The sequence below is a fragment of the Eschscholzia californica genome, unplaced genomic scaffold, assembly GCF_041429995.1.
Source record: "Eschscholzia californica isolate CP2 unplaced genomic scaffold, dmEscCali1.0.p SCAF_5, whole genome shotgun sequence".
Classification (NCBI taxonomy): Eukaryota; Viridiplantae; Streptophyta; class Magnoliopsida; order Ranunculales; family Papaveraceae; genus Eschscholzia; species Eschscholzia californica.
This window is the reverse complement of record NW_028238472.1, coordinates 24,596,963-24,610,516: the sequence shown is the minus strand read 5'-3', so window position 1 is coordinate 24,610,516 and position 13,554 is coordinate 24,596,963. Positions and strand designations below refer to the sequence as shown.

The window sequence follows — 13,554 nt, the reverse complement described above, 5'->3', positions numbered from 1 at the left end:
AAGTTGTTTTTTTTGTTGAAGATGATGATGATAAATGTTAGTTTTAGAGGAGATTCATTACCAAGTTTATGAGGAAATGTAATGTACATTCCTCAGTTCCCACTACATTTTATCGTTCCCGATCAGTTCCCACGTTCCCTTGTTATGTGGAAGTTTAGTGTACATTTTTTAGTTTCCTTCGTCTTATATTTCTATCTTTTTCCTTATTTTGTGAAGGTTGCAACGTGAAATCTTTTTCTTGAACAGAGATTCATGGATTTTGGAGAAATTTCAAATTTAGGTTTAGAAACAGAGCTTATAGTGAAGAATGAAGATTTGATAAACATGTAATAGTGAAGAAATCAGATTTAGAGCTACTTCCCGGTACATAACCAAATGACAAGTACATAAAACAATTCCCGGTACACAAGAAAATTCCCAGTACAAAAAGTGTCTAGTACATAATCAAATGACTGGTACATGAAACAATTCCCGGCACACAAGAAAATTTCCTATACAAAAGTGTCTCGTACATAACCAAAAGGCTAGTACATAAAACAACTCCCGGTACACAAGAAAACCCCCAATACAAAATTGTCTAGTACCTAACCAAATGGCCAGTACATAAAATAATTCCCGGTACACAAGCAAATTCCCGGTACACAAGTAAATTCCCGGTACAAAAGTGTCTAGTAAATAACCAAATAGCTAGTACATAATAAAATAATTCCCCGTACACAAGATAATTCCCAGTACAAAAGTGTCCAGTAAATAAAAAAATTTACAGTATAAAAAAAAATATTCTATAAATTTTCCTTGAAAATAATTTACGTTTTAGAAAGAATGTCCTATAATTGTCCATCATATCATATAAGGAGAGAATGTTTGAGAGAAGGAAAGAAGTTAAGATTGGAGAGAGAAAACTTGTTTAAAAAGAAGAGAAAATACAGAGAGAATCTAATCAATGGGAAACTACCAAAAAATATATGGAAACAAATCAATGAAAACTACCAAAAACGAGGAAAATAGTTAAGATTGGAGAGAGAATATTTTAATTTTGAACAAGAACCTAGTGTTCAAGTTTCTCCTTCTAGAGTTTTTTACCAAAACAAAATTGTTAACAAAACAAAATTGTTACCAAAACAGTTTCTCTTTGTACATATATTTGTCTGTACGTTAAAAAATTTACCGTCCATTGAATATATTCCCTCATTTAGATTATATTCCCTCATTTAGATTATAGTGTGAAAGCAAATTTGTTACATTTATAGTGCATTTGCAAATGTCGAGTAAATTAGTTTATTTATAGTACATTCACAAATGTCCAGTAAATTTTAAAATTTGTAAAGTTACTTTATTTATAGTACATTTACAAATGTCCAGTAAATCTTATAGTTCCCGAGATACTTTCAGTAAATTAGCTTCCATTTTTGGATGAATGTATCGACATTCGTCACACGTTTAGTCGTCTTTTGTGGTGTCTTCGGGTTTACCATCTCCATCAAGGAAAGGAAAAAACATAAACCCATTTTTAAGAAACTCGAAAACCCTAATCGAAACATAAATTTAGTAACTCTATCTAAAAATAAAAACTACAAAAAACAAACTCAAGGAAAGGAGAAACTCAAAAACCTTATTAGAAGCCCGATCTTGTTAACAAACTCGGACCCATTCAAAAACCCTATCAGCAAAACAGTTTGTTGAAAAAAACAAGTGAAGAGGATGTTGAAAAAAAAACAAGAAGAGATTAGGAAAAAAAAAACAAGAAGATGGTGTTGAAGATCTAATGGATACTCAAATTTCCAAGTGAAGAGGATGTTGAAAAACAGATTCGGCAAGAAGCAAGGTTCGATTTTTAGCTTCCAAGTGAAGTCTATTTTACTTCAAATCCAGGAAGGATTGAAGGAGATCTGGGAAGAAGCAAGTTTTTTGAATTTTTTGGGAAGGTTTCACTTTTACAATAATGGCAGAAAATAGATATCTAGGAAGAAGAAAGGTTTTTAGAGAGAGAAAGAAAAAAAAAAAGGAAGAAAAAGAGGTGGGATTGAATTGAGACACCTCTTGAATTAATTGGATGGGACGGTTGTGTGTCAAAGTAGGGAGGGGAGTCAAAGTTTTGGTGCGTTTTTTGGGGTCGGTTTTTTCGTAATTTCTCGAAAAAGCAATGCCCTTTTCGCCATTTAAATACCCTCTCTGACAAAAAGGACCTGCCCCTAAATTAATCTCTGACGTGGGCCTGCATCTTATTGTGGGTCTCATTTTGGGCGTTTTGCCCAAGCCTTCTAAATAATTAAGGTGTTATGTTAGTAGGTCTCTCTTAACAAATAAAAAATGTTAGTAGGTCTCACTTCTTCTGTTTTTTGGACGGTGGGGAGTAGGGGTGAGAATCGGGCGGGTTCGGACGGGCTCGGGCAATATATAGCCGGGCTCGGGCGGATCAGGCATGAGTAGTTCTAGCCCGAGTGTGGTTGGCGGGCGGATCGGGCCGGACATAAGTCTCTTTAATCAAGCCCGTAGCCCGTCCGAGCCCGCCTGCCCGAGCGGGTTCCAACAGACTCGGGCCGGACGGGTTCGGGTAATTGAAATTAAAAATTAAAAATATTTGAATTACAAATATTACAAGATAAGAATCTTTATGAAATAATTATTTTATTAAATAATAATTACTCTATTACTCAATCTCCTAGTGTGAGGAAAGTGAGAGAGATGTTTGAGATAGTTGGGAAGATGGATATATATAACTTTTTTCCAAGTAGTGTTTCTTTTGTCTCAAAGGTGTGGGACTAAAACTAATCCATCACAAAACAAGAATTGAAGATCACTTTCTTTACCTCCATTCATCTATTTAGTCCCACACCTCTCATCTTCTAAACTATTTATTCTCACACCTCTATACATCATTGTTTCAACAAAGCATGAAGTTTGTATATCAGAGGAACTGTTTAATTGATTGAAGCCTATTCTTTTGACTCCAAATGAATAGCTTTCAGCAAGGGGGGAATCAAGGTGGTTAGGGTTTCTCTGTCTCATTCTCTCTGTATCGAAGCCCTCCCAAACCCCTCAGCTTCTCTCGCTTGAAGCTTTTCAGAAAAAACCCTTTGTCTAACACTCACAACACCAGGAAGTAGGATCACAGGAGGGTAAAGCACAATGAAGTTGGACGTGAACGTATTGAGATATCTCTCCAAAGATGATTTTAGGGTTCTCACCGCCGTCGAGATGGGCATGAGGAATCATGAAATTGTACCTACTGAGCTCATCACCCGCATCGTCGCCCTAAAACATGGAGGCACTTACAAGGTGATGAAAAACTGCCTCAAGTACAAGCTTTTGCATCACGATTCTTCCAAATATGATGGATTTCGCCTAACCTATCTAGGTTATGATTTTCTTGCAATTAAAGCTTTGGTTAATCGCGGAGTTTTTGTTTCTGTCGGCCGTCAAATAGGTGTTGGGAAGGAGTCTGATATATTTGAGGTAGCTACCTGTCACGGAGTAAAGTTTCGGCCTATGCTTTAACACCGTGCGGCACTTGTCTTAGCACAAGTCTAAGCCTTCTTCACTAAAATGCCTAAGTAACCTTGACTTATTAGGCAAGATCTAGCACTATAACTCCAAGAAAAGGAAGCTATCAAAGTATGCACAAGTTTGAGAGAAGACGATCTTTGTTGATGAAACTTAAAGATTACAAGAAAGCTTTTGGGCACGTCTCCCAAGTCACTCAATCTCTCTCTAACACTTCTTGAATCCTTGCTTGGATGTCTTACAAATGAGGGGTGATCCCCTATTTATACTAGTTCTTATATACAATGGATGGCTAGGATTTACCCACATGTAACACATCCAATGGTGATGGAAATCTCTAGATTACTTGGGCTCCAAGTATCTCTAGGAAATATCTCCTTGCCAATCTCTAGAAAACTCCTTGGGCTGGGCCAAAGAGTGCACAAAATGAGGTATCCAACTATGCACAAAGCAGCCTAGTGTATAGGTGCTGTTTGGGCTGCTGTTTGGGCTGCTGTCCGGCCTTCTTAGCTGCTGTCCGGGCCTTCTTTAGCTGCTGTTTGGGTGCTCAAAATGGGTCAAAATGAGTGGGCTGTGACATTCTCCCCCACTTATGCCGCGGACGTCCTCGTCGCGATATCCTCGTGGTACTTGCTGATAAGATCCTTGTGCTGCCACAGGGTGTCTTCATGCTCCCAGCTTGCTTCACTATCTGGTAGCCCCTTCCATCGTACCAAGTACTCCTTGTAGATGCGCCCGGCTCTGGAAATCCGCCTATGTGACTCAATGCTTTCTACCTCTTTGTCAAATGAGGTAGTCATAGTGACAGGTGCTCTACTGCTCTGGCCTCTGGTTGCATCTTCTGGGTCTGCATGATACGGTTTTAGGCAGCTCACATGAAAGACGGGATGGATTTTGAGATGTGCTGGAAGCTCCAACCTATAAGATGCCTTCCCGACTTTCTTAAGTATAGGGAATGGTCCCTCATACCTCCTGATCAGCCCTTTGTGTACCTTCCTAAGGGACTTGAACTGATTTTGATTGAACTTGAGCATTACCAAGTCTCCATCCTGAAACTCCAAAGGACGCCTCTTTTGATCGGCCCATTTCTTCATCTTCTTGGCTGCCTTCTCTAAGTATGACCTGGCAACGTCGAGTTCCTCTTGCCATCCTTTGGCAACTTGATAAGCTGCCGGGCTAGCTCCTCTATACCCACCTGCAACAGTATGGGGAGTAAGTGGCTGTTGGCCTATAGCCAACTCGAAAGGACTATGCCCAGTAGATTCACTCCTCTGCAAGTTATAGCTAAACTGGGCGATGTCCAAGAGCTCCACCCAATTCCTTTGGTTAGCGGTCACAAAATGCCTCAAGTATAATTCCAACAATGCATTGACCCGTTCCGTCTGGCCATCGGTTTGAGGATGGAAGCTCGTAGAAAAGCTCAACTCCGACCCAAGTAGCCTGAAGATCTCGGTCCAAAACTTCCCGGTGAACCTTGGGTCTCTGTCGCTTACTATGTTGGCTGGGACACCCCAATACTTCACGACATGCTTGACAAACAACCGTGCTGCCTGCTCTGCTGTGCAATCAACGGGGGCAGCTATGAAAGTTGCATATTTTGTGAATCTGTCCACTACCACCAGAATGGAACCTAAACCATCAACTTTTGGTAAGGCAGATATGAAATCCAAGGAAACACTTGCCCATGGTTTTTCAGCGATGGGAAGTGGTTCCAACAGTCCCGCCGCCTTCTTCTGTTCCACCTTATCTTGTTGACATATAAGGCAGGTTCTCACATACGCATCTATGTCCTCCTTCATCCTGGGCCAATAATATTTAAGCTCGAGCAAGGCCATGGTTCTCCTTTGGCCAGGGTGTCCTGCCCACTTGCTATCATGGCACTCTTTCATGAGTGCTCTCCTGAGATCACCAACCTTTGGCACATAAAGTTGGTTCCTCCGGGTGAAGAGAAGACCATTATACATCATGAATTTCTTGGTCTTTCTCTCTAAGGATGCCTGTATAAGTCCCTTAGCATGGGGATCTTGTTGAAGACCCTCTCTAATCCGATCCAAGATGGTAGAGTCCGGCTTACTAACTGTGGCATGGAACTCCATGGATGCAAGTTCGGCTTTCCGGCTTAGCGCATCAGCTACATTGTTGGTGCGTCCGGGCTTGTACTCCATCTTCATGTCGAATTCGGCCAAGAAATCCTGCCACCTTGCTTGCTTGGGACTTAGCTTCTTCTGAGTTTGGAAGTAGCTTGTTGCCACGTTATCAGTATAGACGGTGAAGGAAGTCCCCAGTAGATAGTGCCTCCAAGTCCTTAGACAATGCACTACGGCTGTCATTTCTTTCTCTTGCACCGTGTACCGCCTCTCCGTGTCATTGAGCTTCCGGCTTTCATAGGCAATGGGATGACCTTCCTGCATAAGAACACCTCCTATGGCAAAGTCAGAAGCATCAGTATATACCTCGTATGGCAGCAAATGGTTTGGCAACTTAAGAACAGGCTCCTTTATTATTGCATGCTTAAGATCATCAAAAGCGGCTTGGCACTCGTCCGTCCACGACCAAGCATGGTTCTTCTTTAGAAGATCCGTCAAAGGGGCGGCCCTTTTTGAATACCCTTCAATGAATCTCCTGTAGTAGTTTACAAGGCCCAAGAAGGACCTAAGCTGAGTTACCTTAGTTGGCTCCTCCCAACCTTGGATGGCCTGCACCTTCTTTCCATCCATCCAAATCTGCCCATCCCCGATCCAATGTCCAAGAAAGGACACCTTGCTAGAAGCAAATGAGCACTTCTCCCTTTTGACAAAGAGAGAGTTTTCCCTTAAGGCTTGGAAGACAGTTCGTAGGTGGTCGATGTGCTCCTCCATAGTCCGGCTATATATAACAATGTCATCGAGATATACTACTACGAACTTGTCTAAGTATGGGTGGAATACCTTGTTCATCAAAGTACAAAATGTAGCTGGAGCATTTGTTAGACCAAAAGGCATCACAAGGAATTCATAAGCTCCGTACCTGGTGACGCACGTAGTCTTTGGTTCATCTCCTTCGGCTATCCTGACTTGATAGTATCCCGATCTCAAGTCAAGTTTGGAAAAGACCTTGGCGCCTCCTAGTTGATCGAACAAGTCTTCCACTCGTGGGATGGGATATTTATTCTTTACTGTCACCTTGTTTAAAGCCCTATAGTCTATGCAGAGGCGAAGGCTTCCATCATGCTTTTTCTGGAACAGGACTGGTGCTCCATAAGGTGACTTTGACGGCTGAATGAACCCTGCATCTAAGAGCTCCTTGAGTTGCTTCCTTAACTCTGCCAACTCAGGTGGGGCCATTCTGTATGGTGCCAATGCAGGTGGTTTGGCCCCGGGTTCCAGCTCAATCTCATGATCCACCTCCCTCCTAGGTGGTAATTGCTTTGGTAACTCAGCGGGCATGACGTCCTTGTACTCTGCAAGGACAACATCAACCTCGAGTGGGACTAAGGCATCAGTCCCTTCATCTTCCTCCTTCAAGGTAGCTAGGAAGGTCTCTTCCCCTTTTGCGAGCCTTCTACTAAGTTGAATAGCAGAAAGAGTACCTTGCTTTGAGACACTTCTAGTAGCTTGGACCATGCACGGACTTTTTTCATCGTTGATGCTCACCACATTGAGATATGGAATGATTGCAGCTCTGGCGGCTTCCATGAACTCTAGTCCCAACACGATTTTGAAGTCGTCCATCTCGGCTACCATGAAGTCCACTACACCACCCCATGTGCCAATCTTCAGGGGTACGCTCCGTGCTATGCCGTGTACGGCCTTAGGTGGGGCATTTACTGACTTCATCTTACTCTGGTCCTCTTCAAACTTAAGTCCGAGCCTCTTTGCTTCTTCCGGCCTGATGAAATTGTCTGTGGCTCCGCAATCAACCATGGCTTTAGCCTCCTTCTCGTTTAATGTTATGCTTACGTACATGAGGGACCTTCTCTTCTTTGGCATGGCAGCTTCTGTCCCCTTTAGAGCATTCAAGCTGAGTGCTCCCATCTGTGGCTCATTCTCTTCTTCCTCTTCGAGATGCGGTTCCGCCTCCTTTGTGAACATGGCATTGACTTTGGTCCGGTTCGGGCATTCGTATGCATAGTGATCTCCCGTGCAGATAAAGCATTTCCTTGGGCGATCTCCTCCGCTCCTCCACCGTGCCCTCCATTCTTTGGGACCTTTCTGAGTCTCCTTGGGTGCATCCTTCCTTGACTCCTTCAGTGGTGGCCTCTCTCCCCCACTTTTGCTCAGACTACTCTTTGGTTTGAATTGCTCCGGCCTGCTATACGAGTAGTCTTCTAGCTTCTCCACCGTGCACAAGGCTGTGGGCAGATCTTCGACACCTCTTCTTCGTAGTTCAGTTGCTGCCCATGGCTTGAGGCCATGAAGGAAGTGGTACAGCCTATCCTTCTCGTGCATATCTGGAATATCAAGCATAAGAGTGTTAAATTGTTTCACATAATCAGTGATGGTACCTGTATGCTTGAGGGTCATGAGCTTGTCTCTTGCTCGGAACTCCACGTTCTCCGGGAAGAACTGCGCCTTGAACTCCCTCTTGAAGTCCTCCCATGTATCGATCCGACATAGCCCTCTCTCGACTTCCACGGTTTTGCGTCGCCACCACAGCATTGCATCTTCCACGAGGTACATGGCTGCTGCATCCACCATAGCATCCTCGTCTTCGAGATGGAGGGCCTTGAAGTACCTCTCCATGTTCCATAGGAAGTTGTCAACTTCCTTGGCACTCCTAGCTCCACTAAAGCTCATAGGGTCTGGCACCTTGACCCTAGCTCCTACTTGAGCCGAGCTACTCCCACTATTGGCCACGGCCTTCTCCATCAATAAGTATCGAGTCTTGAAGTCCTCGAACTCGGCAAGCATCTTCTCCGATGCTCTAAGCTTGCTGGCCATCTCTCTTTTCATCACATCCAATGTCGCCTCTACCGACTTCTCCATTCCATCGAAAGCATCTTGTTGGCGTGATAAGATGCCAGTAACATCGTTAGCAAATTCCTCTTGCTTCTCTATACGTTCCAGCAGCATGTCTAGCTTTTCTTCAGCTGCAACCAACCTTGCCTCCAGGGAAGCTTCCCGGTCTCTTGACTTCTCCCGGGCAGCCCTCTTGGCTTTTGGACGTCCCTCCTGTGGAACATTCTCAATTTCACTCGACATAGTTCCGGCGTGGCTCTGATACCAACTGTCACGGAGTAAAGTTTCGGCCTATGCTTTAACACCGTGCGGCACTTGTCTTAGCACAAGTCTAAGCCTTCTTCACTAAAATGCCTAAGTAACCTTGACTTATTAGGCAAGATCTAGCACTATAACTCCAAGAAAAGGAAGCTATCAAAGTATGCACAAGTTTGAGAGAAGACGATCTTTGTTGATGAAACTTAAAGATTACAAGAAAGCTTTTGGGCACGTCTCCCAAGTCACTCAATCTCTCTCTAACACTTCTTGAATCCTTGCTTGGATGTCTTACAAATGAGGGGTGATCCCCTATTTATACTAGTTCTTATATACAATGGATGGCTAGGATTTACCCACATGTAACACATCCAATGGTGATGGAAATCTCTAGATTACTTGGGCTCCAAGTATCTCTAGGAAATATCTCCTTGCCAATCTCTAGAAAACTCCTTGGGCTGGGCCAAAGAGTGCACAAAATGAGGTATCCAACTATGCACAAAGCAGCCTAGTGTATAGGTGCTGTTTGGGCTGCTGTTTGGGCTGCTGTCCGGCCTTCTTAGCTGCTGTCCGGGCCTTCTTTAGCTGCTGTTTGGGTGCTCAAAATGGGTCAAAATGAGTGGGCTGTGACATACCGAAGATGGTACAATTCTGGCGATGAAGTTGCATAGGCTAGGAAGGGTCTCTTTCAGGGCTGTCAAAGCCAAGCGTGATTACTTACTGCACCGCAGTAGTTACAACTGGCTGTACTTGTCACGACTTGCTGCACTCAAAGAATTTGCATTCATGAAGGCGTTGGAGGAGAATGGGTTTCCTGTTCCCAAATGCCGTGGATTGCAATAGACTTGTGTTATTATGTCACTTGTCCAAGGTTATCCAGTGGTGCAAGTGAAGGAACTGCAAAACCCTGACACGGTTTTTGAAACAATTATCGGACTTGTCATTCGTTTGGCTGAAAAAGGACTTATCCATTGCGACTTTAATGAATTTAACATAATGATTGATGATAATGAGAAAGTTACCATGATTGACTTCCCCCAAATGGTATCTGTTTCTCATCGCAATGCTGAGATGTACTTCGACCGTGACGTGCAGTGCATTTTTAAGTTCTTTTGCAAGAGGTTCAACCTTGACGAAGAGGAAAATGGTAGGCCTACCTTTTCGTGTATAGCAAAATCTGCGGATGTCCTAGACAAGAAACTTGCTGCTAGTGGTTTTACTAAAAAGGACAATGAAGTAATTGAGAAGTTTATTGAAGGAGGGAACCTAACAGATGAAAGTTCTGAGGATGATGGTGACTGCGACGAGGAGGGTGATGATGATAGTTCTGTAGACTGTAGATAGAGGTTGCCAATTTGGTGATAGCAACATTTCCAACATCAGTAGCTTGGATTCATTGCACTTGAAAGAGCCCATTGTCAATTTCAATGGCGATGATGTCTCAGAGGATAATGAGCTTTGCTCGAACATCACAGATAAACATGAGGATTCTCAAGAAAGTGAGAAGGAGGAAGAAGATGGTGGTTCAAGTAGTGGAAGTGGTGAAGACCCGGAACTGTTGAAACGATTAAATAAGCAAAGAAGGCGAGCGATTGCAGCAGCAAACAGAGGGAGAAAGAAAACTGTCACGGCTAGGAACTCATACAAGGACAAGGGTGGGAAAGCTTCTTCTAGCAATACCAAATTACAGAAAAACGAATTAAGTGGTTGGTGATGGTGGTTCCCTGTTCCCTCATTCCTTGGGAAGAGAAAAAGGATTAGCTCAGTGCATTGAAATAGAAAATATCTTCAGACAAATGTATATTAGCCCTCTTAATTTTATCGTATCAACATTTATCAAAAAAAAAAAAAAAAGTGGTTGAGTTCTAATAAATTAATCAGTGGAAATGTTTACTTGAAGCCTCTCTTTGACTCCATAGAGCAAGGGGGGAAATCAAGAATTGTGGTTGAGTTATAATAAATTAATGAGTTTGATGTGCAAACATTAATTAATGTGTTTTTCTTGTGGTAAAAAAGAATAGCTAGGGAACTCGTCTTTCTTGAAAGATGTTAAAAGAGTCCTATCCACGGACACAAAAGTAACACGGACACAAAAAAATACTACATATTAGACTCAAATAACGTCACACGTTTATGTAAAAAAAAGAACATCACTCGTGTGTTTGAGTCCTATCCACTATTGTAAAATAGTTTTGATGAGTACAAATTTAACACTTATGTTGGCGCACTAATTCTTAAATATTGTACATAAATTATAATTATATTTATTGTTACTATTATAAGAACGAAAAATGATAATTTGTTCAACTTAAAATTATCATGCAAATCCAAAAATGAAGATGGCAGTTCAATTATAAAAGGCAAAGCACATATTTGACTAAATAAAGGGGATCCTAAAATGGTCTATATATAGCTTTTTAAATATATCAAGGATCACACGACGACACTAGTTGGCCTAGAAATCAGATATTTCATCATCTTATTATCTATATTTATTATATTCAAATATTGGCGGGATTTGAGAGTTTTACGAGAAGCCTAGATTCTACTATCTTGACTCATAGACATTTTTGATGTAGTCAATTACTATTGACTATGTCACAAAGTTAGTCAAGGTCACAAGAAGGCCAACTTCACACAACAAATTTTAAACAAGCTTTAACTTTTAGTCCCACACCTTTGAGTTAGAGATAAAAGAAGCAAGGAGAGAAGTTATATATAACCCTCTCCTTTGCTTTTGAAGACATGCTTTTAGTCCCACTTTGTTAAGATTAAAGTAAAAGAAGCAAGAGGAGAAGTTATATCTACCTCTTCATTTGCTTCACAAAACAAGGCTTGGTAAAAGCTAAAATTTTAAGTAGCTCAAGCTCTTTAGTCCCACACCTTTGGAACATATAAATTTCTGTTGGTGATATGTGGATTAGAGGGGTGCTCGGGTAGCAACATTCGGGTAGCGGACGGGTTTCGGGTGGGTATTTCGGGCGGGTATTTCGGACCGGGACTCGGATATGAGGACATGTCCGAATCCCGGCCCATATAGCCCGAGTCATCGGGCCGGGTATGCCCGGCTCGGGCAGCAGTCGGCTTTCGGGCGGAAACGGTCCGGGCGGATCGGGGCGGGTATCGGGTTCCCGGACCGTTTTCCCACCCCTAGTGGGGAGTATATAAATAAACAAAAACCTTATGTGGGCAAAATTTATGGACCTAGGCAGTTAATTGTCTTACTGCAAGTTTATTAGCAATGTCCATATTTGTTAGGGGACATGTGATTTTTACCAAAGACCGGGTTAAAACAACAAGGCTACACAATCCGCCTCTTGGGACTCCCACTTAAACCGCATGTGAGATTCTCTCTCCACGTGACTAAACATGTGAGAGGAGAGAGAAACCCTTCTTTCTCTCACATGCAGTTCAAGTGGGAGTCCCAGGAGGCTGGTTGAGTATATTTTTTGTTAAAACAAGTTGACCAGACATTGTTAGAGGCAATATTTTTATTCTTTATATTTAACTGTATTTGTCACCCACTTCTTTTTGTCTCCCTACCGCCACCACATCGGCTCATCATTTTTCTCTTGCAAAAAGTTGTTAGTCGACAACCTTCAATCGGTGACTTTAACTCAATTTCTTTCTTAATTTCTTCTGTTTTATCTTCTCCTCTCAACTCTCACTAGCAAAGGCATTTAGGGGTTGCTAATCTTCGATTTCACCTTCTCTGTCGAGATTATCAAATTCATGGAATTTTACTTCTATGTATCGTTTTTTAAACCATAGATCATAAATGATGTCATCAACATTTAATTCTAGAAGTCCGAAGAGAAATCTTTAGAGATCCGACGAATCCATTTAAGCATCGGTACTCTCCTTTACCGATTACTGATACACAACCATCAAATTCCGATCATTGAAAGGATGAAATATGACGTTAAGAACGAAGAGAATAATACCACAAGACCAAAGTCACTCTGGCACCATTGTAACCTTGCTTAGCTAAAATCTCAGGAGCAACGTAAATTTTTCTTTATGGAATTAGTCAAAATGTTGAGACTGTTACGTTCAATCCTGTTTTACTCCTCGCGATCTTGGGACGAAACCGGTAAGGAACTCATAAACCTTTCTGACGCTCAAGACAGTCAGATTTCGCTTGTAGTTAAAATATTGACTATTAAGTAGGGGTGGGATAACGGCCCGGAGGCCCGATACCCGCTTGGGTCCGCCCGGGTCCGTTAGGTACCGCGGGTACCCGATACCCGTGACGGGAAAAGCCCGGCCCGCCTGTCGGGTAGTTAGCAGGCGGGAAATGGTCATATCCCTTTGACCGGGTGACCGGACCGATTAACCCGTCCGATTAAAGACCGATGGTCAATACCGATAGGCCCGACTATTAAGTACCGAAATAACAACCTACCCGACCGATAGGCCCGTCATATCCCTTTGTAACTAATATCTCACTTTTCCCTTTTGTTAATTTAAATACCCCCAATATTGTAATGTTACTTTTTTTTGTTGAAAGTATTATAGTCTTACATGTAAATTGTAAGTGACCAAGTCTAAGTCTAAGTGGTATTTAAGAGTATAAGAATAGTTAATGAAATCTAATTTTAACTTTTCATTTAGGTATTATTTAATTGTAAATTAGGTGGTTTGGCCCGATACCGTCCGACCGATACCGGTGAGTCCCGACCGGTCTCTCGGTCACAAGCGGGATTTGGTCAATGGAAATGTTGATTTTGACCGGACCGGACCGACCGAGTAAATAGGCGAACATTGATTTTGAGTGCCCGACCGAGACCGACCGATGAAGTTAAGGCCCGCGGTCGTCCGGACCGGACCGATTCCCACCCCTACTATTAAGTATTGA

At 42.4% G+C, this 13,554-nt stretch overlaps 1 pseudogene across 1 annotated transcript; it reads left to right on the top strand.

Annotated features, from left to right (window-relative positions):
* The first annotated feature begins 2,983 nt into the window (after positions 1-2,983).
* Positions 2,984-10,532, top strand: LOC147537929 (serine/threonine-protein kinase rio2-like; annotated as a pseudogene). The gene is made up of 3 exons (XR_015226373.1): positions 2,984-3,464; positions 9,332-10,008; positions 10,043-10,532. The product of XR_015226373.1 is annotated as a serine/threonine-protein kinase rio2-like (transcript).
* Positions 10,533-13,554: the final 3,022 nt, after the last annotated feature.